Source organism: Tasmannia lanceolata, unplaced genomic scaffold, assembly GCF_043159265.1.
Source record: "Tasmannia lanceolata isolate RefF3 unplaced genomic scaffold, GAP_Taslan_0.1 ptg000012l, whole genome shotgun sequence".
Lineage (NCBI taxonomy): Eukaryota > Viridiplantae > Streptophyta > Magnoliopsida > Canellales > Winteraceae > Tasmannia > Tasmannia lanceolata.
In genome coordinates, this window is record NW_027518689.1 from 19,673,645 (window position 1) to 19,696,086 (window position 22,442).

General features: G+C 40.2%; 1 long non-coding RNA gene and 1 pseudogene across 2 annotated transcripts in view; both read right to left on the reverse strand.

Annotated features, from left to right (window-relative positions):
* The window catches only part of LOC143887098 (uncharacterized), a 38,232-nt gene extending 18,959 nt beyond the window's left edge, over positions 1-19,273 (reverse strand). For both annotated transcript variants that reach the window (XR_013254034.1, XR_013254033.1), the window contains exon 1: positions 18,778-19,273. This is a non-coding gene — a long non-coding RNA (uncharacterized LOC143887098). The remainder of the gene's footprint in view (positions 1-18,777) is intronic.
* On the reverse strand, positions 15,778-17,332 carry LOC143887885 (putative E3 ubiquitin-protein ligase RF298; annotated as a pseudogene).
* Positions 19,274-22,442: the final 3,169 nt, after the last annotated feature.

The window sequence follows — 22,442 nt, forward strand, 5'->3', positions numbered from 1 at the left end:
GTAGGGCAGTCAGGATCACGCCCTATTTACACTGCGGACCAGGTCCATCGTGCCATCGACCGGATTCAGCTAGACGCTGTGAGTACTTTTAAATTGCTTCCATTTTCAGTACTGCAATCTTTTTCTTTTGAATTTTATTCATGCCTTTGACACATGGCCTGTGCCTTGACATGTTTGGTGGAGACCCCTGGATGATCACCAGGAGGTCGTGAGAGAAGAGTATGTGCATGGCTGGCGCGTTACTAGGAGGATGGTGGCGTTTATCTGCCACTTGGGGCCGGCAGTTTACTTGCCTGATAGGATTGCCCGCCAGTCTTTTGGGCATGAGATCCAGGGGATTCCTCCTCCTCCCCTCGGCAGCTTGAGGATTCTAGATAGGGTAGCTTTGGATAGACTTGAGATCCAGCGGATAGAGGGATTCCAGATCCCTAAGGGCCACCTCCGGCCTGGAGATTATGGGGCATGGGCCACCATAGAGTTGATGGGTCCTCTGACCTTGGGACAAGTACTCTTCTTTCCCTATTCCCTTTCATTTGAGTTTTGGATTTGATCGTTACTGAAATACAATTAGCATGAATCATCCCATCTTCTACAAGAGAACCCCGAGAAAGATGTTGTCGTCCCTAAGGCTCCTGCTTTCGTAAGGGAGCCTTACGATGAGGGCGGAGCTTTTGATGAGGCCATCAGGGCCACGACCACCGAGGTGAGGCGCGGTCCAGTGATCAGGGAGCCTTCCCAAGCTAGCAGAGCAAAGAGGGAGAGACCCCTTATGCGTAGCCGGGGAAAGGCACCAGTGGAGGCGTCTTCTTCGAGGTCTTCTACCTCTCTGACTAGACCGGCTCGTTGCCCACCTGTCGCACCGCGAGCCCCAGCTCGAGGAGCCAGCAGACGAGCTCCTCCTCCGACTTCGTCAGAGGCTGGTCCTTCTCTTCCGGAGTACTATCCAGCACCAGGCTGGACCATCTCGACACGACGAGGGGAGGATATTGATCTGACCCCACCATCAGGGGCGTGAGGGTATCCGATTCCGGAGTCTTTCCCCGGGGTAAGTGAGTTTATTTATGCATTTATTTCAGCACTTTGAAATTGTTTGCACAAATGATTTGATTCTCTTTTGGTGCTGCAGATTCCTTACCACCAGGCGAATAATCTGTTACTTCTGGTGGGAAGCCTGAAGCTCCTAGTCTCGCAGCAGATAGACCATATCAGAGAGCTAGAGGAGGCTTGATATGAGGATGGCCAGACCATTCTTGGGCTTCAGGAGGAGATCGATGTCGTGAGGCGGAGGTGGGAGACACAGGAGGGTCCGCCAGCCAGACAGGTATGAAAGTTCATTTCTGTCCTTTGATTTGAATTGAAATTATGCTCATATGTTTCGATATATCTTTGATATTTTAACATACTTTTGAGTGCAGGTGGAGGAGGTGTACCAGCCGACGATGCCGGAACCAGAGGGTCTAGGCAGCACTGATGACAGAGATGACACATCCGACGAGGACTATGATGCTACGGCTGAGGACCTAGATGTTTATGATGCCTGCCTGGCGGGGTAAGAGGCTGATGAGAGAGAGCGCGAAGACAGTGAGGATCGGGATAGGTATCAGAGGCATGTTCGCTCCTCATCCTTTGAGCTGTATGCCGGCTCTATTGACGGGGCTGCTGCACCTCCTATAGTAGAGCCCGACTCGGTCCGAGGGCTGCTCGTTACTGCGATGATGATGACATCTGGCTCGTTAGAGCACCTACTGGACGATGTTTATGATGAGGGATTTCGAGAGCCAGGGGAGTCTTCAGCCTCCCAGCCTAGAGTAGGAGCTTCGCCCACCCCGCTGGTAGTCCGGGGTCCTCCGGAGCAAGGTCCGACAGATCCGCCGCCTGAGTAGTTTTCTGGTTCCCCCAGTTGGGGATGACATGTATTTTATTGATCAGACATATATATATATATATATATATATATATATATATATATATATATAGATCATTTTGTTTGCTTTTATATGCAATTCTTGGGTTGTTGTTTTGAAAGTGCAATTTTGTATAAATAGACACCCATTCTAGGTGAATATTTATATAAAAATGCCCATAGTTTAGTTGTTCGAACAACTTGGATTTTTGAGCATTTTTGCATTCTTAGCGAGGGCTAATCTTTGATTTTGAGCATTTTGCATTATTAACGAAGGCTAATAATGCTAAATGCCCCTTGCATGGTTTTCTTAATGATTTGATCATCTTTTTTGTATTATTAGTCATACTTCTGTGACTAATAATACAAAATGCCCTTAGTGTATTTATTCCCATAGACAAGAGAAAGTTAATACAAGGTAAGAAACAAAGGCAACAATTTTATTGCAAAGGAAAGGGAGGCACATTCTGAGCGTCCTTGACTGTGAAGTTACATTCATCTGAACATTCTTGTTCTGTACGCGGTACTGAGCTGGATTTTGACCTTTTGAGTCAGGAGAGAAACCCACTGTGTTTTTCCTTCAACGTATGATTACCTTTGCCGGGTAATGATTTAGCTGGAGAAAGAAGCTTTTTCTTTTCTGAATTTTCCTATATAGGGAGGAAAGGAAGGAAAGAGACTCGATTTTACTGAAACCAATGCTTTTGATTTGATTAAGGTAAGTCAAACCTAGAGAGATGAGTTTAAAGGTATTTGTTCACGAGCAGTGTTCCCTACCCCTGATTTTTCAATCATGGTCCAAATACCCTTTAGATTGTTTGAAGTATTAATGCATTTTGTTTGGGGACCAAAGAATTCTTCGTCTGGTGTTTTCAAATGTATGCTTTGTCAACAATTAAGTCGTCCATTGCTGATTTTCAACTTAACGGACCGCTTGTACCTTAATTTTTACTAGAAACAAGTTTCATGTTTTTCTTATTTCTACAGGCATGGTGACCCTAAATTTTGCCTAAGTCGCCTTTTCAGGTTTTCGACTTAGCGGATCTTCAGATCTTCTTGTTCTGGACATTAGGAAGACTTGTAGGGATTCTGAATAAGGTTTGTTGGCTTTACCAACGGTGACAAAGCCTGAGATGATCAGGTTGCCTACGTACCCCAAAGAAGGATTAGGATCAGGTTCGCATAGTTCGAGGCTTTCTGCTGAGGAGAACTAATTGGGTAGTTTGGCTTATCCAAGTGGGACTGCACCTGAAGTGATTAGGTTGCCTATGTACCCTAAAGAAGGGTTGGGATCAGATCTGCGTAGTTCGAGGCTTTTCTGTGGGGAAAATGATCTAAAGAGGTAACCTGAAAGGTTTTGTTGGCTTCGCCAAAAGGTGACCGAACCTGAAATGATCATGCTGCCTACGTACCCCAAAGAGGTTGGGATCAGGTCTGCATAGTTCGAGGCTTGAAGACATCTTCAAAAGGTTTTTGAATTTTATAGGTGAGTCATTTTAGGCTCTGGTCGGTACAAGGTGACCTTCGATATTTAGGAGTAATATCATTTTAACTGATCGAGGTTGGTAGGTTCAGAAATTCTATTTCCATTTTGGTCAAGAAGTCTGATGGCTTTTCCAGACAGGATTTCATCAATGATATAGGGGCCAAACCAATTAGGTCTAAACTTTCCCCATCGATCGAAGATAGAAGCTCAGCATTCTCTAAGCACCATATCCTCCTCTCTGGGTTCTCGGATTCGAACATTCTTGTTGAAAGCTCTTTCTATTCTGCGCTGATAACCTTGTACATGGTACGCTGCTTTCAACTTTTTCTCATCCGTCATGCATAACTCTTGATGATGAATGCGGGGCCATTCAGATTCTGGCAGATTGCTTTCCATCAGGATTCTGAGTGACAGAATCTTCAACTCAATGGGTAGGACATCCTCCATACCATATGTGAGTGAGTACGGAGTGGCTCCTGTGGATGTACGGACAGACATTCTGTATGCCCAAATTGCGAATGTAAGCTTACTCGACCAATCCCTGTAGGATCGAGTCATTTTTCGAAGAAAAGTCTTGATATTCTTGTTAGCTGCTTCAACAACGCCATTAGTCTGAGGCCGGTACAGAGATGACTTATGGTGCGTGATTCTGAATTCTTCACACAACGAGGTTACTTCTTTCTTGAAGTGGGAACCATTGTTAAGAGTAAATTGATTATGTTTTACATATTGCTCATGATATTTGAACTTCTTTTGTTCATATTTCTCATATCATGCTCATATGTCCATTTGTGATCACATAGCATGCATATTCTATGCTTATTGTGCTTCAATGTTATAAACTTGGTAATTATGCTAATATCATCATTTGAAATGTTTATTACAAGCATAGATTGAGGGGGAGCTAGATTTACATTTTTCAATCCCTATGAGGGAGCTTCCACCTCATAATCAATATGGTCTGTCATCATAAAAAATGGGGAGATTGTAAGCATAAGGGTTCAACCCTATCCATGTTTTGATGATTTACAAACCCAAATTGATTATATGATGCTAATGATTTTGCGCCTAAGGGTTCAACCCTATCCATGTTTTGATGATTTACAAACTCAAATTGATTATATGATGCTAATGATTTTGCTAGTGTTGTTGTTTAGACATGTTTTATCAAAATCAACACTAGGAGCTAAATGGAGGCTTGGAGGTGAATTACACATGGTGACTCACTCCTGGACTCAAATTGTTGGTTAATCAATATTTATACAAATCACATGGACCAAAGCAAACTCAAGAGTTCACTTGCACATGCGGATTGGCCACAAGCTTAGAAAAGAACCAATGGTGGTGATCCCTTCAAAGCACATGCAAAGTAGCTAATTTTAGTGAAGGTGCCATATGGACCATCCAAAGCCAATCCAAGACAAGTATTTGAATATGTTGAAGCCATACAATCCCAAGATGATGAGTATTATGCTTAGATTGTATTGGAGATCATTCAAGTTAGTTTTGCACATTTTCAAAGTATTTTCAAGGGGTATTCAAAGTGATTTATAAAACGAACTTAAACCTTGAATTTCTTAGCACAAACAAGTTTTAAATGATCATACAAACATTTTTTGTGAAGCCAAAAAGTTATATCAAATTTCAAAACTAAATTTCAAAGTCTTTTTCCTAATGTGTTTCAAAGGCCTGCCTATCAGTTGAATACCCAAATGAACTCCAAATGAGCTGAAATTTTGTATGAACATTCCCCTAATATCAAATGATATTCATACAAAATTTGGAAAGAAAACTCATCCAGGAGGTTGGTGTTTTGGCCAACCAGACCTTCTGGCCTACCTTCTAGCTAAGACTAGTATATCCCTTCGACGGGGGGTCAAATGATTTCCAAATGAGCTCCAATTTGGTATGCAAACTTCTCTATAATCATACACACAAAATTTGAGAAGAAAACTCATTCAATAGCATAAGAAAAAGCCAAACCAAATCGTGGACCAGACTTTTGGTCTATCATCTGGTTGCTCCCTGGATGCAACCAGACGATGGACCAGACATCTGGTCTGGAAAAAATATAGCCGTTGTGTGTAACGGCTAGTTATTTTTCTTGCCCAAACATTACAGTTTTGCCCTTAATAGTCATATCTTGTTTGTGTCTACATATAGGTCATTTTAGACCTTCAAAAATGCTAAGTGTTGTTCCTTGTTCTTCACAATTCATTGTAAAGAGGATTTTACGCTTCAACCCTAAAGAAGAAGAAGCTTGTTTGTAGAGAGGGTTTTACTCTTCGGCCCTTGAGAAAGGAGAAGACGTTTGTAGAGAGGGTTTTACTCTTCGGCCCTTAAGAAAGGAGAAGACACTTGTAAGAGCGTTTTACGCTTCGGCCCTTGAGAAAGGAGAAACTTGCTTGTAAGAGGGTCTTACGCTTCGGCCCAAGAAACGAGAAGCTTGTTGATTGTAATTGGCCCATTTGAAGGAGGATCGAGATAGTGGAACCCGCGCACGGACGTGGAGTGTGGACGCAGGACTTGCTTCAAATATTGTTGGTAATATATTTCCTTGTGTTCATTGTCTCTTTCACTCTTCTCTCCTTTGTGAAATATTGTTGGTAATATATTTTCTTATTCTCTTATAAATTAACAAGGGCTAGTTGCACTTTCAATTTCTAGGGTTTAACACATTGCAAACTCAAATTTTGAATTAGGCCCAATTCACCCCCCCCCCCCCTCTTGGTTTGCCTAATCTAATCTCATTTGGTATCAAAGCACTAGGCTCTTACATAGAATTTTGATTTCTCAATTTTCTTCAAGAGAAAATTGAGGTTACTTCTTTCTTGAAGTGGGAACCATTGTCTGATATCAACTTGTGAGGGACTCCATATCTACAGATGATGTTGGCCCTGATAAACTTGGCAACTGATGCCAATGATATCGAAGCGTACGATTGTGCTTCGATCCACTTGGTGAAGTAATCGATCGCAACCAGTATATACTCGTGTCCACTGGGGGACTTAGGGGAGATCTTGCCAATGATGTCAATACCCAAGACTAAGAAAGGCCACGGAGATGTGAGTGAGTGAAGCTCTGATGGTGGCACATGTATCAGGTTAGCATGAATCTGACATAAGTGGCATGTCTTGACAAAAGAGAAGCAGTCTGCTTCGAAGGTAGTCCAGATGTAACCAAGACGAAGGATCTTCCGTGCTAACATTTTCCCGTTCATGTGAGGACCACAGACACCGGAGTGAACCTCTTTCTAAGATTTCTGTGGATCTATCTTCATCGACACAAAGGAGCTGGACTCCGTTAAATGATCTAGGTAAATGTCCCATCCACAAATGACATACCTGGATGTCAGTTTCTACAATGCTCTTTTCTCCTTTAAAGTGGCCTCTGGGGGTGTACCCTGCAGGAGAAAAGATTTTTGATATCGAAATACCAAGGTTTCCCATCTAGACATCTAGTTGCTATTTGAACCATGTGTACATGTGCTGGGATGACGTTTCGTTTTATTGCCAAATGACGGACCTTGACCCTTATTGGGATATTGACCATGGATATAAGAGTTGCCAAGGTATCAGCGAATCTGTTTCTCAATCTGGAGATGTAAGTGAAACTGATATTGCAGAAACTCTTTGTCAGGCTCGTAAGGTATGTGTGATACGAGATCAACCTATCGTCTTTGGTGAGCCATCTCCTGTTTGGTTGGCAAATGATTAATAGGGAATCTCCGTACACATCGAGGTCTTGTACCTCTAACGACAGGGCTGCTTCCAGACCGGTTATGCAAGCTTAGTACTCAGCCATATTGTTGGTGCAGTCGAATTCTAATTTGATGGAGATTGGTATGTGCTCATATCGAGGTGATACGAGGAAAATACCAACTCCTCTGTCTCTTGAGTTTGACGCTCCGTCAAACTACATAGTCCATGTAGTGTCACTGGGTGCATCTCTGATCGTCATGATCCCTTCATTTGGAAATTCATGGCTCAGCTCTATATCTTTAGTAGGTGGGTCAGCTAACTGTTCTGCGATGATTCTGCCTTTCACAAACTTCTGGGTGACATACGTGATGTCAAACTCTGATAACAACAATAACCAACTGTGGGACCAATCCCGAGAGAGGGGCGCGACCCGCCTCTCTCGGTCTTTCATACCCATGCGAATGGTGTGTGCTTTTGATTATTGATATGAATCATCTTTTTCGTGAACTTGGGATCACTAAAGCAATCCGAATTTCACGCAAAAGAGAATGATCAGAGTCGCCACCTAGGTAAGGGACCTAGGACCCATAAATGACACTGTAATGATCTGCGATCCCAGAAGTCTAGATCTGTTACCTGATTACATGAATGGAAGGTATGATGGATTACCACCATATGCACTATTCTCGCCTGGTAATCCGATCTTCAATTCCAAAAGTTAACTCTCTTGAATTTCTTTTAAAAGGCTCATTTAAACTCTTTTGATTTGCAAGCTACGGGACATACATCCTAGATGATCTAATTTCAATGTGATTCCTAGATGCATCTTTTGATCCTCTTGATTAAGTTTGGTTCAATCTATGTGAGAGTTCTCCTAAAATCTAATTTTGAAAAAATCCCAAGTGTTTTAATCAATTTAATTAAGGGTTCAAAAAATAATAAAGAAATAAACAAAATAAAATCATAAAACCCCACTGGAGTGTGTGTAGGGTCGACTTGAGCTCGGAATGTCATCCAAGTTGCCTACGTAACCAAGCCTCACTTGGATCAAAGTCGACGTAGTTCGGTAGCCTAAACTAAGCTACATGCCTAACTCATTTAGGACACCAATCTAGACTGGACAGACTATTTCGAAAGTATATGAGAGAGATTAATTAGTTCAAGTTGATTACTTTTTATTAACCTAGAACTCCATCTAAGATGCTATATAATCCTATCTAAATGCAAGATACTCCCTAGACTAATGCAAGTGGGCCCTACATCCTAGGTTAACTAAGCATGTCCTATAGGAGAAAGGGTTAACTAGTGAATCCTAATCTATGGCTCAGTTGCTAATAATAGCAACCGGCCATGATGAGGCTAACTGGACTCCTAACTCTAGGACTCCATAAGACCTAGAACTTAACGTGACGTAAGTGTTCCTAAAGGGGGTTCTAAAGGCTCCTACGAGATAGGACCGTGATCCAACGGTTCCAAAGTTGATCTGAATTTGGGTTTGCCCAACCCAAGTTATTAAGTTGGTGCTTTTTATCTTTTAAAGGGTTCCTATCACCTAGAAATCAAGGTATTCTATGGCTCTAAGGGTAACTTCAGCTAGACTATGATTTTGACCAATTTAACAAGTTGGGGAGATTTTTAGGGAGTTTTAACAATTTGTATCTAAGCAACATGAGGATTATGATGTTTCTAGAATTTTATGATGTTCTGAAACTTTTCATGATTTTACGAATTTTATGTGATTTTTAATGATTTTTACAAATTTAAGCAATTTATTGTAGTTTTAAAGCAACCTATAGAAAAAATCATCCAAATGGATCCAAATTATTACTGGAATATGGTCATAATAATATAAAATTACAGTAGAAATTGCACACATTATTTCTAGAATCTACTATTTTTAATATATTTATTTATGTTTTGGCCGATTCAAATACAAATCACTAAAAATATTATATCATGCACAAAAATTCCTAAAAATTCATAATATGATTTTTCTGGGCCAATCCATGTTATTATAGAATTTCAGCTTCCGAGGAGTTCATTTGATAACATCTCTTTTACACATGTAAATAATAATTGATTTTCACTAAACAATCCAGTAAAAATAATAAATAGACACAAAATCCTTTCAAAATTTTTGTATGATATTAAAATATCAAAAGGCTACTGTAAATAAAATGTTGTCAAATTTTGAATTATTTTGACATGTAAACGAATTTTTATTCGACAAATATCCTTTCTCTAGGTATTTTTTAAAGAAAATTTTAAATCATCAAGATGAAAGAATTCTACTGAAATTTTTAGATTTATAATATTCTTTTAACTCAATTAAAACAAAAAAAACCAATTGAAACATTTGATTGCAACTAGTTGCTTTGAAAATCAACTCAAAGACCAATTGAAACCCTAATTCGTTGAACATCCTATTTTCTACATGTAAAATAGTTTTTCTTCCATCAAAATCAGTAATAATATGAATTGGCTCATTATAAATCATATTATGATTATGGAAGTCAATATCTCATGAATTCTCTATAAAAAACCATGAAAAAATAAGAAAAAGACGCCCCTAAACATGTTACTAGTTCTACTCTAAAAAGGGTTGAAGAACTAACATTTGATTGCAAATCCGAGGTCTCTAAGGCTTGTAATCCGAGATATACGCTTTGACAAGCCTTTTGATATGCAAAAGAAAATCCAAATTTGACGAAGAGATGAGCCGCTCCGAATAATAATTGAAAAGAGATGAAAGAGATGTGCTTGCTCCACTTGAATTCAAAGAAGTATGGTGAACTCCTCGACACAAAGAGGAACGAATTTTTTTTAGGGGAGAAAGTCTGGACGAAAATCCAAGAGTCCCGAAAAGGTTGGTTTGATCTTCTTTTGTAACGAAAGTTAAGGCAAAAAACAAGAATGACAATTTTCCATGTGAGAGTTGTCATTCTAGCTTTCTTTCTAATTTTCTCTATTGGCTTGCTTTTCCTTTTGTTTCCTGATTGTAATTGTTCTCAAATTTCATAAAAAAGGCTATCTTAATGACTAAGGCATTCTATTTTGGATTTCTATATTGTAGTTTCCAAAATAAATAAAAAACAATGCAAGATATTATAGTGATTCTCGTCCAAAAAGCACTGCTCAACTTTAACACTCATTTTTTACTTATTTATCGGAAGAATCACGAAACGTTGTAAACTCTAAAGTTGTAGCCCTTTGAAAGATCTTTCCAAACCATATTTACACTTTAAATTTGGCCAATCGGTTAAAGAGTTATGGCAATTTTAATGAGCTGAAATTCCCGTCCAAATGGCACTGCCTGTTTTTAAAGCTCGTTTTTTACTTATTTCGTGGAAGAATCACGAAAAGTTGTAAACTAGAAAATTATAGCCCTTCTCGAGATATTTCTAACAAGTACAATTAAGAATTTTTTGGACAAGCGGTTAAAAAGTTATGGTCGTTTTAGTGATCTGATCATATTAGCCCTTTCTCTTTCTCATCTTTTATGAAATCCAACCAATTTCAAAGAATAATTCAAAATTTATAATGGTGGGCCCACACCATGTGATACACATGATGGGTACTACACACATAGCCTAATCTCATTCACCCATTGAAAAAATCATTTTTGCCAAAATAACCTCGTTTGATCAACACATATAAAAAAGTGACCAAAATGCCCTCGAACCAGAATACCCCTTTAAGGGCGAAGTAAAAAATAGCAAGTATGCGAGGAAAACTTCAAAAATAGAAAGTAATAAAGTTCACTTAAGATGATGGATGACATCAAACAGGACCATTTGGAATTCCCTGAAAATGCCCAAAATGCCTTTAGAACACAAAATTTCCAAGAAAGATACCATGAGAAATTCTAAAAATAGCAGGTTTCCCAAAATACTTGAAATCAATTCAGACAAACTTTCGGAATAATCTGGGACACATAGGAAATGACCAAAATACCCCTAAGATGCAGATAATGACAAAACCGGGAAAAACCTGAGAAATTTCAAAAATAGCAGGTTTTCACACTTGATTGGAAACATAAGATACCATCAACTGGAGATTAATGGAACCCCCTAGAGACGTCCGGGATTGCGAACCAACATTAAAACACCTAAAATGAGATGAAATTCTCCTAAAAATACAATAATGGTTAACCTATTGCAGAAGACTGACTTGGGATTTAACAAACCAACCAAACCTTTCGCTTTTTAAAGCGTAGCAAAATGGGGGTGTCTACACTAACGAGTGGTTCTGCCAATCAGGGCTGGTTTCTAACAGATACTTTAATGGATCCATACGACATATGAGGAAGATCCTCTGTGATAGCAAATAGTACATGAGCCTTTGGGTGGCCCACACTAATGCTAGACAGGTTTTCTCCAGCTGAGTGTAATTCAGTTTATATTCCAACATCTTGCTGAGATAGTAAACTGGCATTTCTTTTCTTGTTTATGGATCTTCTACTGCCAACATACATCCGAGAGACGTGTCCGTGGTTGAAAGATAAAGAAGGAATAGTGGTTCGGCGACTGCTGGTGATAATACTAGTGGTGATGACAGACATTCTTTGATTTTCTCAAAAGCTAGCTGACATTCGGGGTTCCACTACTTGGAAGCATTTTTCTTCATAAGCTTGAAGATCGGTTCGCATGTACTGGTAAGTTGAGTTATGAAACGGCTTAAGTACTAAACTTTTTCTAAGAATCTTCTGATTTCTCTTTCTGTTAGCGGAGACGGCATCTCATGAATCGCCGTGACTTTGGCAGGGTCTACCTCAATTCCTCTGTGGCTGATAAGGAAACCCAGCAACTTTCCGGAGACAACTCCAAAAATGCATTTGTTTGGATTAAGCCGGAGCTTGTACTTTGCTATTCTTTCGAAGAATCTTCTCAGAGTTTGGATTTGATATGTTCGATCTTTGGCTTTGACAATCATGTCATCAACGTACACCTCTATTTCCTTGTGAATCAGGTCATGTAAGAGCGTAGTTGCAGCCCTTTGATAAGTTGCACCAGCATTCTTGAGACCGAACGACATCACCCTGTAGCAGTAGGTTCCCCACTGTGTAGTAAATATTGTCTTTGTCTTGTCGTCTGGAGCCATCTTTATCTGATTATATCCGAAAAAGTCATCCATGAATGAGAGCAAGGCATGACCTGCCGTGTTATCGATGAGGAAGTCGATGTGAGGCAAAGGAAAGTCATCCTTTTGACTGACTTTATTCAGATCTTTGAAATCGACACAGTACCGTACTCTTCCATCCTTCTTAGGCACTGGAATGATGTTCGCCAACCACTCGAGATATGTGATAACCTCTAAAAATCCTGCTTTCAGTTGGTTCATCACTTTATCCGCGATCTTGAGGAGCCACTTAAGCTTCATTTTTCTGAGCTTCTGCTTCTTAGGCTTAGCTTCTGGATAGGGCTTGTCTTTGTATGACTGTGGACCCCGATCCCGAGGACGGTGGCGAGGATACAAGATCCACGTCGATCCTCTGAGATCTCCACACGTGGAGGAGAGCTCTACCAAGGAACTCTCAAAATAGTGCACTCACAGCATGAGTGGCGATGTAAAATGAGATACCTCTTGATTTGGGGACTAGCCCGGAATCGAGACGTACCTAAAATAACTTAGAGTCGTCATCCAAGGAAGTCGGCCCTGGATCCCATATTATACTCTGTCGCAATGGATAAACAGAGATACAAAAGTCCGTGCCTGATAATGAATGGGGAAGGTGTTAGGCGCCCCCAATTCGCCCGAGTGTAAACACCCGGTCTCTTATGCCATTTATTATTAACCTTGAAGAGTTTTGGGCGAAAATCATGTGAAATGGGAACGAATATCCCGAGATAACATCTACCTAAGCATGCATGTCCCGGGGATGAAAATAATAAACACACACAAAATTAAGTGAAAGAGGTGTCACATAAGCATGGCTAAGTTATAAGTGTCACGCCTAGTTGGTGTCTAAGTTCTGGTGGACAAACACATGCATGCTACAGCTAAAGGTATAAAGTCTGTACATGAAAGCAAGAAAACACAACAAAACACATAATACAACCCGACACCACATACAACACAACACGACAAACCCTAGACTCTAATGTGAAGTTTGACTTGGACCAGGATGGCCATCCCGGGTGCTCTACGTATCCCGGCCTTAGGAAGAATCAGAGTCAACGTAGTTCGGTGATCTATTCTAAACTACGATGCCTAACTATCTAGAACTGTTATCCTATACTCGATCAACTAGACTCGACTAGTTTTTAAAGCTTCTTGGGCGATTGCTTAAGTTCAAGTGAATTGTAACTTTTAGGACTTCCTATATGCCTTAACTAATGCAAGTTATCCCTAAACTAATACAGGTGGGCCCTACATCATATGTGTAGCTAGGCTGTATGTTTTAAGGAAAATAATGGGCTAACTAAGTGCATCCTAATGTAGCAATCGGCTCGACTAAGTGTCTAACCGACCACGACTCGAGGCCTCCTAACTCTAGGGACACTCACACGACAAGACACACAAAACATCAACTTATCTAGGATAGACTCCTAACTCTAAGACACCCCAAACATCTAGGACAGACTCCTAACTCTAGGGACACTCACACGACAAGACACACAAAACATCAACTTATCTAGGACAGACTCCTAACTCTAAGACACCCCAAACATCTAGGACAGACTCCTAACTCTAGAGGAAGATCTTTCTAAAAAGGTTTTGAAGAATTTTTTATTTTTTAGGGTTTTGAATTTATTAATAATTTTTAAGGATTTTTGGAAGGTTTGAAATGTTTATTTTTGAAGGTTTGACTGGACTTGGGATAAGGATCCCAAGCTGCCTACGTACCCCGTGAGAGGGGATCAAGCCAACGTAGTTCGGAAACAGACTTTCCTACCATTCTCTTAATGACTCAATGACTTTTGAGAATGTTTTTATATGTTTTTTATTTCTGTTGTTTTTGAATTTTCTTGTTTTCAAGTGTTTTTGTTGTTTTTGAAATGTTTCAATATTTTTGTTCTTTAAAGTTTTCTAATATTTTTGAATTTTTAAAGTGTTTTCACTCTTTCAGCCAAAGGCAACCCATATGTCTACACCCCTTGATCCACAACAGGGAAGAGTGTCAGTGCTAAGGGCTGAATCCCTAGAGCTAAAAGGGAACTCCTATCTAATGACAGACACACAAAAGGAATGGACAGACTCCTAAACATCTATAAGGGCAGGACAAACTCAGAAGATTTGCAAATGCTGGACAGAATCCTATACATCGCAAGGGTTGGACAGAATCTCATGACTTGATGAAAGGTTGGACAAAATCTAAGCTCCCTATGACGATAGGACAGACTCCTGAAAGACCGACTCCTATGCTAAAAATTGAGTCTCTAGCTAAGGACAGACTCATATACTAAAAGACTGACTCCTAGTGCATAACTCTAAGAGGGAAGTGCTAATGAGACTGGGCTAGTCTCCTAGATGATAAGGGAACAACTAGGACAAATGAGACAAAGCATGTCTCCTATGGGGAAACAACTAACTCTAGTGAGACACTGAATGTCTTCTATGGAGGGCTCCAAGTAACTTTATCATTGCCCCTGCAATGATAAATAGGGTTAGGGCAACTACCAGACCAAGTTGGTCTTCAACTAATAAGGTAGCTTATGAGACTTGAGGTAGTCTCCTATGGGTTGACTCACTAATGAGACAAAGCTTGTCTCCAAAGAGTACAACTTTTCTGCACGAGACATAGCTTGTCTCTTAAAAGGATGGGCTCTAGATGACTCTTTCATTGCCCTTGCAATGAATGGATTTTAATATCTAAAAGGTGTCTAAAGACTGAGCTAGTCTACTAAATAAAGAGGGGAGTGCTGCTCGGACTAAGCAAGTCCCCCAATGATGGGCTTGGGCTATCGCCTTCATCGTCCTCTTCAATGAGGGAAGGATTCTATCTAAAGGTATATATTGAAAAGACTAGGAAAGTCTTCTAGAAGAGAAGGGGAAAAGAGGAAAATGCTATATGGACTAAACAAGTCCCTTAAATGATGGGCTTGGGATAACTCCTTCATCGCCTCTGCAATGAAGAAAAGGGCCTAAGGTTTAAAGGTATCTAAAAAGAGTAAGAGGATCATCTATATACAAGAGGGGAATGCTACTAGGACCAAGCAAGTCCCCTAAGGATGGGCTTGGGCTAACGCCTTCATCGCCCCTGCAATAAAGGATCTATGGTTTAAGGGTGTCTAAAAGAATGTTTAAAAGACTAGGCAAATCTCTATAGAGAGAAGAAGAAAGAAGGAGGTACTACCGAAACTAAGTAAGTCCTTCTAAAGGATGGGTTTGGGCTATCGCCTTCATCACTATTGTAATGAGTAAGGCTACTAATATCCAAAGGTACCTAAAAGGCTAAGAAATCCCTACTTTAAGAAGAGGAAAGAAGAGGGGAGAGGGTACTACTACGACCTAATGAGTCCCTCTAAAGACGGGCTTGGGCTAACACCTTCATCGCCCTAAAAATGATTATGAATCATCATAATAAATCACCCTATGATTTTCTAACCCTGTGGCATTGTAACATCCAAGCGTCCATGACGTTCCATCACTCTCCTGGTAGCAAGAGTTGCTATCTCACCTGCCAATAATGTTCCAGCTGCCATGATGGCTGCAACCTCGCGGCTGACCTCTCCTTGCATCCTGCTTCAAGCTTCTCCAAGAGCGTCTCTGCTAACTCCATTGACTATTTTCTCTTTTACTGTTTCAAAGGGTTTAATACTAGTTTCTGAAATCTTTTCATGAGAACTTTCCACGGCACGAGTATCTAATTTGGCAAGGTTCTCAATTGGATTGGGGATCGATATTTTTCTGGAAGAAGTATTAAAGGTGATGGTTGCCAAATCAGCAGGAGGTCCCGCATTAATAGAAAGATTAGTACTTCCATCTGCTTGAGATGAACCCACCCCAACTGCACGACTAAGCTTTAAGGAAGCATTCTTCAAATTTGTGGCATGGGAGTCTGATACAGACTTGCATTTCTTTTCCAAGATCAAACCACCCAAGCTACAGGTTTTACTCACTCTCAAAGACCCTTTAGCTCCATACGCTCGGTAGTTTTTTTGTACAATAATTGGTTTTTTGCCGAAGAATAGATTCTCTCTTATAACTATTTGTATGGCCCTTTTTGCTACCACTTGGTTTCCCTTCTGGTGCAGATGATTGAGACATGGTTTGAACACATTCCCTACCAACAGCTGAGAGCTCCTCCGCAAGATTAGCTGAAGAAACTGGAGTCACTTTCTCTGGAGGTTGCCCTTCAATAACAACTGGATTCACCATAATGTTGATAACTTCAATGGCAGTAAGTTGGTGATTCCAGCCACATTGAGTATGTCAGATTGAGAACTCTGAGGAAAAGGTAACAAAGGGTTTGGCCTATTAGGTTTTGGACTATTGAGCGGGGGCGTGCTTGTAACAGAACTGCTAGCCTCTGATTTAACTTGCGGAACAGTAACAGAAGAACTTACTGTTGTCTCATTATTTCTAAAACTACTCAAGGAATCACCGTCCATTGCACAAGCATTAGACAAGTTCATATCGCAGTTCAAAAGACACCACATTGCATCGCTGATGCTGAAAAATGGCCTAACCTCTAAGCACACAAACCATCTCCGCCAAAATGTACTTCTTCCACTGTGCTAAATCCTCAAAAAAGTGATTTCTAGAAGAATCTATCTCTCGAACATTACTAAGAAATGCTAATGTATTATCAACAATATTCAAAACTGTGTCTTTACACCCATGGCAAAGCCCTGACCTCAACATGGCCGTTGTAGCAACCTCCTCACTATACCCAAAAGAAGTGATCTTTTTAATCACGCTCTTAAACATTGTATCCAGATTGCTCAAAATGAGTTCTTTTAGCTGAGTTTCCAAAAGATTGCCCCAATCCGCATCTTGGAATTCGTCTACTTCTAGTTCTTCTCTAGACCGCTCACACCCTAAATCCGATGTCCCTCCAGTTGTAACTGAAGACCCAATATCGGATTTGAACACATTGAGCCGATCTTGACTAAAACTACACAAGTCACAAACACCATCTTGTTCCACACACAGATTGTTTTGAGACTTTTCAGCAGTAAATTCATAGCTCGAGCATTCAATCTGTGGTGGGCGGAAATTTCTTTCATTCCTACTTCCCTTTTCTTGAACTGAATTTGAAGATGACATTTGTCTAGTACCCCTAGCCACTTTTGTCATCATTCTTTAATGTTGATTGACCGATATTGTACACGCTTTTCAGAAATCCTTATTTATCAACAAATCTTCAATGCATTACCAAAATTCCAATTCAGATTTGAGTTCTTATTGATTCAATCAGTCAAAAAATCAATCTAAATCGCCACAAAAAATGGTGAAAATCGATTCATGCATTGCAAAACCCTCTCTCTCTCTCTCTCTCTCTCTCTCTCTCTCTCTCTCTCTCTCTCTCTTGGGCATCTTCAAAAGCACTGTCAAGCCTTTTATTCCCATTCGGAGTGCTAGCCCAAATACTATACTTGATACTTTTGTGAATGTCGTCCTCACTGTATGACTTTATTACATAAAACAACGCATTATCATACTTGGTTGGGAAATCTGGAAGGTTGTACTGATCCCTCCTGATTATAGTAGCAGAGCTGTTACTATTACCATTGCCCTCAGCTCCCAGAGATGAAACTGCAACATTTCCCAATACCCCAATATTTTTGAGACTGCTGGTTCGAGGGCCACAGTTCTATTCATTTTGCAAATCAAAATCGCTAATTCCATTAGCCTTCCCTCTAACTTAAAGTTTGTCAATGACCATCCAACCCCATCCATTTGGCTTGATATTGATGGGGCTGCTATGGATAGTAAACTTTAGGCCAAAGAAAAGAGGGAGTCAGATTGGGTGGTCATGACGCCTTTCCATCGTCTTCAAAAGACAGCACTATTAGTCAAGGCTGAGATGAAACAAAATTTACTAACTGAGAGCACGTCCTTCACCCTTAGGAAATACATAACAATGGTCATGTATCAAGGTATATAATAGATAGCACTTTGATTTCCTTCCTTAAACACATACATCCATAATCAGAGGTTTAACCTAAAAAAAAATGGACTTAGGGTCCTAGACCTCATTCTTATGCTCTTCTCATTATCGATGGTCTAAATTCTCCAAGGTTCCAGCTCTAGGATCCAAAATTGAGACAAGAAAAACTAGATACTAAAGTAAACCTCATAATCGCTTCCTTGAAATCTAAACAAAGAGAAATATGAAAATTCTAAAACCAACAACTATGCTGTCCTTTGTTCTTCAAATCAAGGGCAAAGTTACATCAATTACAGGAAACAAGATGCAACACATGCCCTACAGTGACATAACTTCCCTCGTTTTCTTCTATTTGTAAGCTTTCTGAATTAAAAATCATGATAGAGATGAAGCTGGAATCAAATCCAATACCAATGCCATTCGGACATAGATGTCAAAGAGGAAAACTGGAGTGAAATTAAAGTCCAGAACAAAACATTGTCTCCGAGACAAAAGCATGAAAAACTCACAATCAAATGAAAGCAAAATCAAAGATTATATGCCAGAAAGAAATTTCCAATCTACAGACCATGCCAGTCAAATAGGAGGTTGAATCATGGGATGAAGATGAAAAAGAGGAAATGAAGATTACCTTAATTGCGACTCCTTCACTGAGATTTTAGAATCGCCACAGCCGTGGAATTATTTTCTTTGCTGGAATCGGAGTTGAACGTGCTGAAATTTAAATTGGATCCCTTCTTCTTCTTCTTCAAGCTAGCTTTTCTTCATTTTCAATCGAATTAGGAATTTATGATGGATCTAGATCCATAACAGAGGAGATATTGGCAAGGGAAGAAATGACAAGATCATGAAGATATCCATGATCGGTCAAGAGAAAATGGTCTGATCTAAGGGGTTTGGCCGAAGCTAGGGTTTGAGAGGTAAAGATAATAAATAAACAAAAAGATAGTGAGATCTATGGGTGTATCTCTGGGAAGAAATTAGAGGAGAGGGATATTGGCTGAGAAAGATGACCGGAAATAATGGTGGAATGAACGGAGTTCCGGCGGCCTTGGCGGTGAAAAATAGTGAAGAAACCCCTCTGTTCTACTTGCTCTCCCTAAAACCCTCTCTCGTTCTCTGAGATTTTGAGAAAATGAAAGCCCCCCTCAAAATGAGCTTAAATGCCTTTTTATGGGAATTTTACGGAGTGATGTTGGCACTACCACCTTTGATTAGGCGCGCGGTTGTGCAAATTGTGATGGGCGCATGACACAGCCCTCTCCAGGATAATTCACCCCCTGCTGCATTTGCACTGCGCACATTGTCTCAGCTCGCTCGTTATGCAAACGTGTTCGGATTTTGACAAAATTTTGCAGGGACCTTGGTGGGACCCTAAGCTAGCCTATGGTGGAATTTGGGGTTCCGATTCAATAATTTGATGAGGTTTGTACTCGAACAAAGGGGTATAGGGCCCAGTCAAAATGGGGTGTCTCCAATGACTAGGCAAAAACTTCTTTGAATTCTTTTAACAATTTGATTAATTCCGCACGCTCTTCAGGGGATAAGGTTTTGCTAATCTTTATCTCCTGAAGTAGGGATTCAGTGCCTATGTTAATAGTTTCAAACTCATATTCTAATGGTTTTGCTCGACGCTGCTCCCGTCATTCGATTAAGTTTTTAATCTAGAGGGGAGTTTTGTCTGTATCCTCATCCGAGGAGGTTTGTTCGGTGTTATTTAAAGCATTAGTTTCAAAAGCATCGAGAGACAAAGGCGAATACAGAGAAAGTTCTTTGATTGATTCGCAAGATACATTGGAAGAACTGACTAACACGCCTTCTTCAAGCTCAGTTACATTTGATATAATTTCAGAAGATGAGTCAGAATCGAAAAGGGAGTCTGACTCAGAGAACGAGAAGTCTCTATCCGAAGGGATAACTGCAGTAAGGAGAGGGACAAAAGTATCTGTCCAGTTGGAAAGTGCTGAGTTGCCAGCATTGGTAATCATATTATGAGAGGAGAACATTGGAACGGATTCCCTGATCATACAAACTGCCAGAGGGGGTGTCAACGGATCCACTTCGGGTCGGATCCACCTATGTCATGGTCACGATCCATTCAAATTCCTTATCGGTCGGGTCGGAGTCGGATTGTTCTTCGTATCCTACTTTCCACATCATGATCACGGTCCATTTTAATTCAGACCGTCCATGGAGTGTCCTATTATGTGCCACCAAGCTAAGTAAACAATTATTTTCTTAAAAAAAGAGATAGAATGGCAGTCCGCTATTAGGCATTTTCTTCAACTAAATTAAAAATTTATCTATGTTTATGTGTATAATAATGCTCGTAAATAATAAAACTAATCAAAATTACATACACAAATATAATGTATAACTATTATAAAAGAATATGATCCATAAAGAACAAAACGCCTCTCTGCCTTTGTGAATGTATGAATTGATACAACTAAAATGAGTGAAATCACATTCCCATCCGATTCATTGCTCTGTTTGGTTGCTGAAATATTTTTGGTTCTTGGGACTTTTGTGGAATTTTCGCAGGAAACCCACGTTTGGTTGCTGGGCCCAAAATAATCCCAGGAACCAAAATAACCTTGCACGAAACCCTACCTGAGAAAAATAATACTCTCAGGAACCAAAATAATCCCAGGAACCAAAATAATCCCAAGAACCAAAAATAAGCTTGCAGAACTTTTTTTTTCTTCCCAACAGTTCAAACAACCAAACAAAGCATTTTTCCCACCACAGTCTGGTCAACCAAACATGGGATTTTTATTTTTACCGGGATACTTCCAGGGAGTTTTTTTCCACCAATCTCCCAGGGAGTTTTTTGTTCCACAGAAATCCCAAGAACCAAAAAAATTTCGGCAACCAAATAGAGCATAAGTGATAAGAGAGGTTTTGACCAACATACCCTTCATAGAACGGTTAGCATTAACAAAATCTGTAGGGTATTTTTGTAAACTATTTCAGATCGTGACTATCCAATGGGCATCTGTGGCGTGCCATACACAATCCAAAAATTTTCAGATCCCAGATTTGATGATCCGAATTATGCCCATGGATCCTATTCATATGTTTAGATCCTGTTCATTAACGTCCGGATTCGGACGATCCATCGGACCGTCTGGATCCATTGACACCCCTACTTCTTGGCTTGTTCCCAACTGACATTGGTGACATCGAGCTGGAAACCATTGAGGTAGACACTGTCTGCTACTGATTTCCCATGAGGATTTGACAGAATGGCACCAACTTCTAAGTCTTCGTCACCTCGGACTGTGATAACTATGTTACCTAATATGAATTTGAGCTTCTGATGTAAAGAAGAGGATACAGCTCCCACTTTGTGAAGTCAGGGTCATTCTAACAACAGAATGAAGGAGGACTTGATGTCAAGCACTTGGAATTTAACATCAAAAGCTTCACCTGCCATGAAGATGGCAGTAGAAAGAGTTCCGACTACATCTCGTCGGGAGTTATCGTAGGCCATGATGCCTTGATCAGACGGGGTGAAGTCACTGGGACCAAAACCGACAGCTGTGGCCGTGCTCAGCGGACAGATGTTCAAGACAGATGCATTGTCCACGAGTACGATAGGTACCTGTAGACACCCAATTTTGTCAAGGTAAAATACAAGTAGGCAACCCAAGAGGGGGGGTGAATTGGTCAATTAATAATCTTGTCTTAATTAAATGAGGTATTAAAATTAATTTATCAATTTAAGCAATTCAAATCTAACCTTTGTTAATATAGATTAAAAATAAATACAAAGGGAAAGAAGTTACCAATCACCAAAGAGAAAGGGGAGAAGAGAAGCACACCACAATGGACAAGAGATTTATAGTGGTTTGGTCTATCAACAAGACCTACTCCACTCTTTCAAGTTTTGCTCCTTGGGTACTTCACTAAAGATGAGATTCTCCACAATGGCCGAATCTCCAAGCTGTACACAAACCTTCTCCTCCTCCGAGGGGACAAACCGTCTACGCTCCGGATTCTCCTTTCTTAACCGGCCGAATCGAAGACCCTCTTACAATCAAGCTTCTCCTTAAGGCCGAAGCGAAAACCCCTCTCAAAACTCCAAGATTCACCTTTCTTACCGGGCTGAATCGGAGACCCTCAATACAAATGAAGAACAAAAAGAAAGCACTCAAAGCCTCTTGATAGGCGGATTACAAAAATGATAGCTCCCACAAACTCTCCAAAAGATAAGCAAATCAAAGCCCTACGGAGATCCTCTTGTTGAATGTAGATGCAAAACTTAAAGCATAGAAAAGGATTAACTTAAAA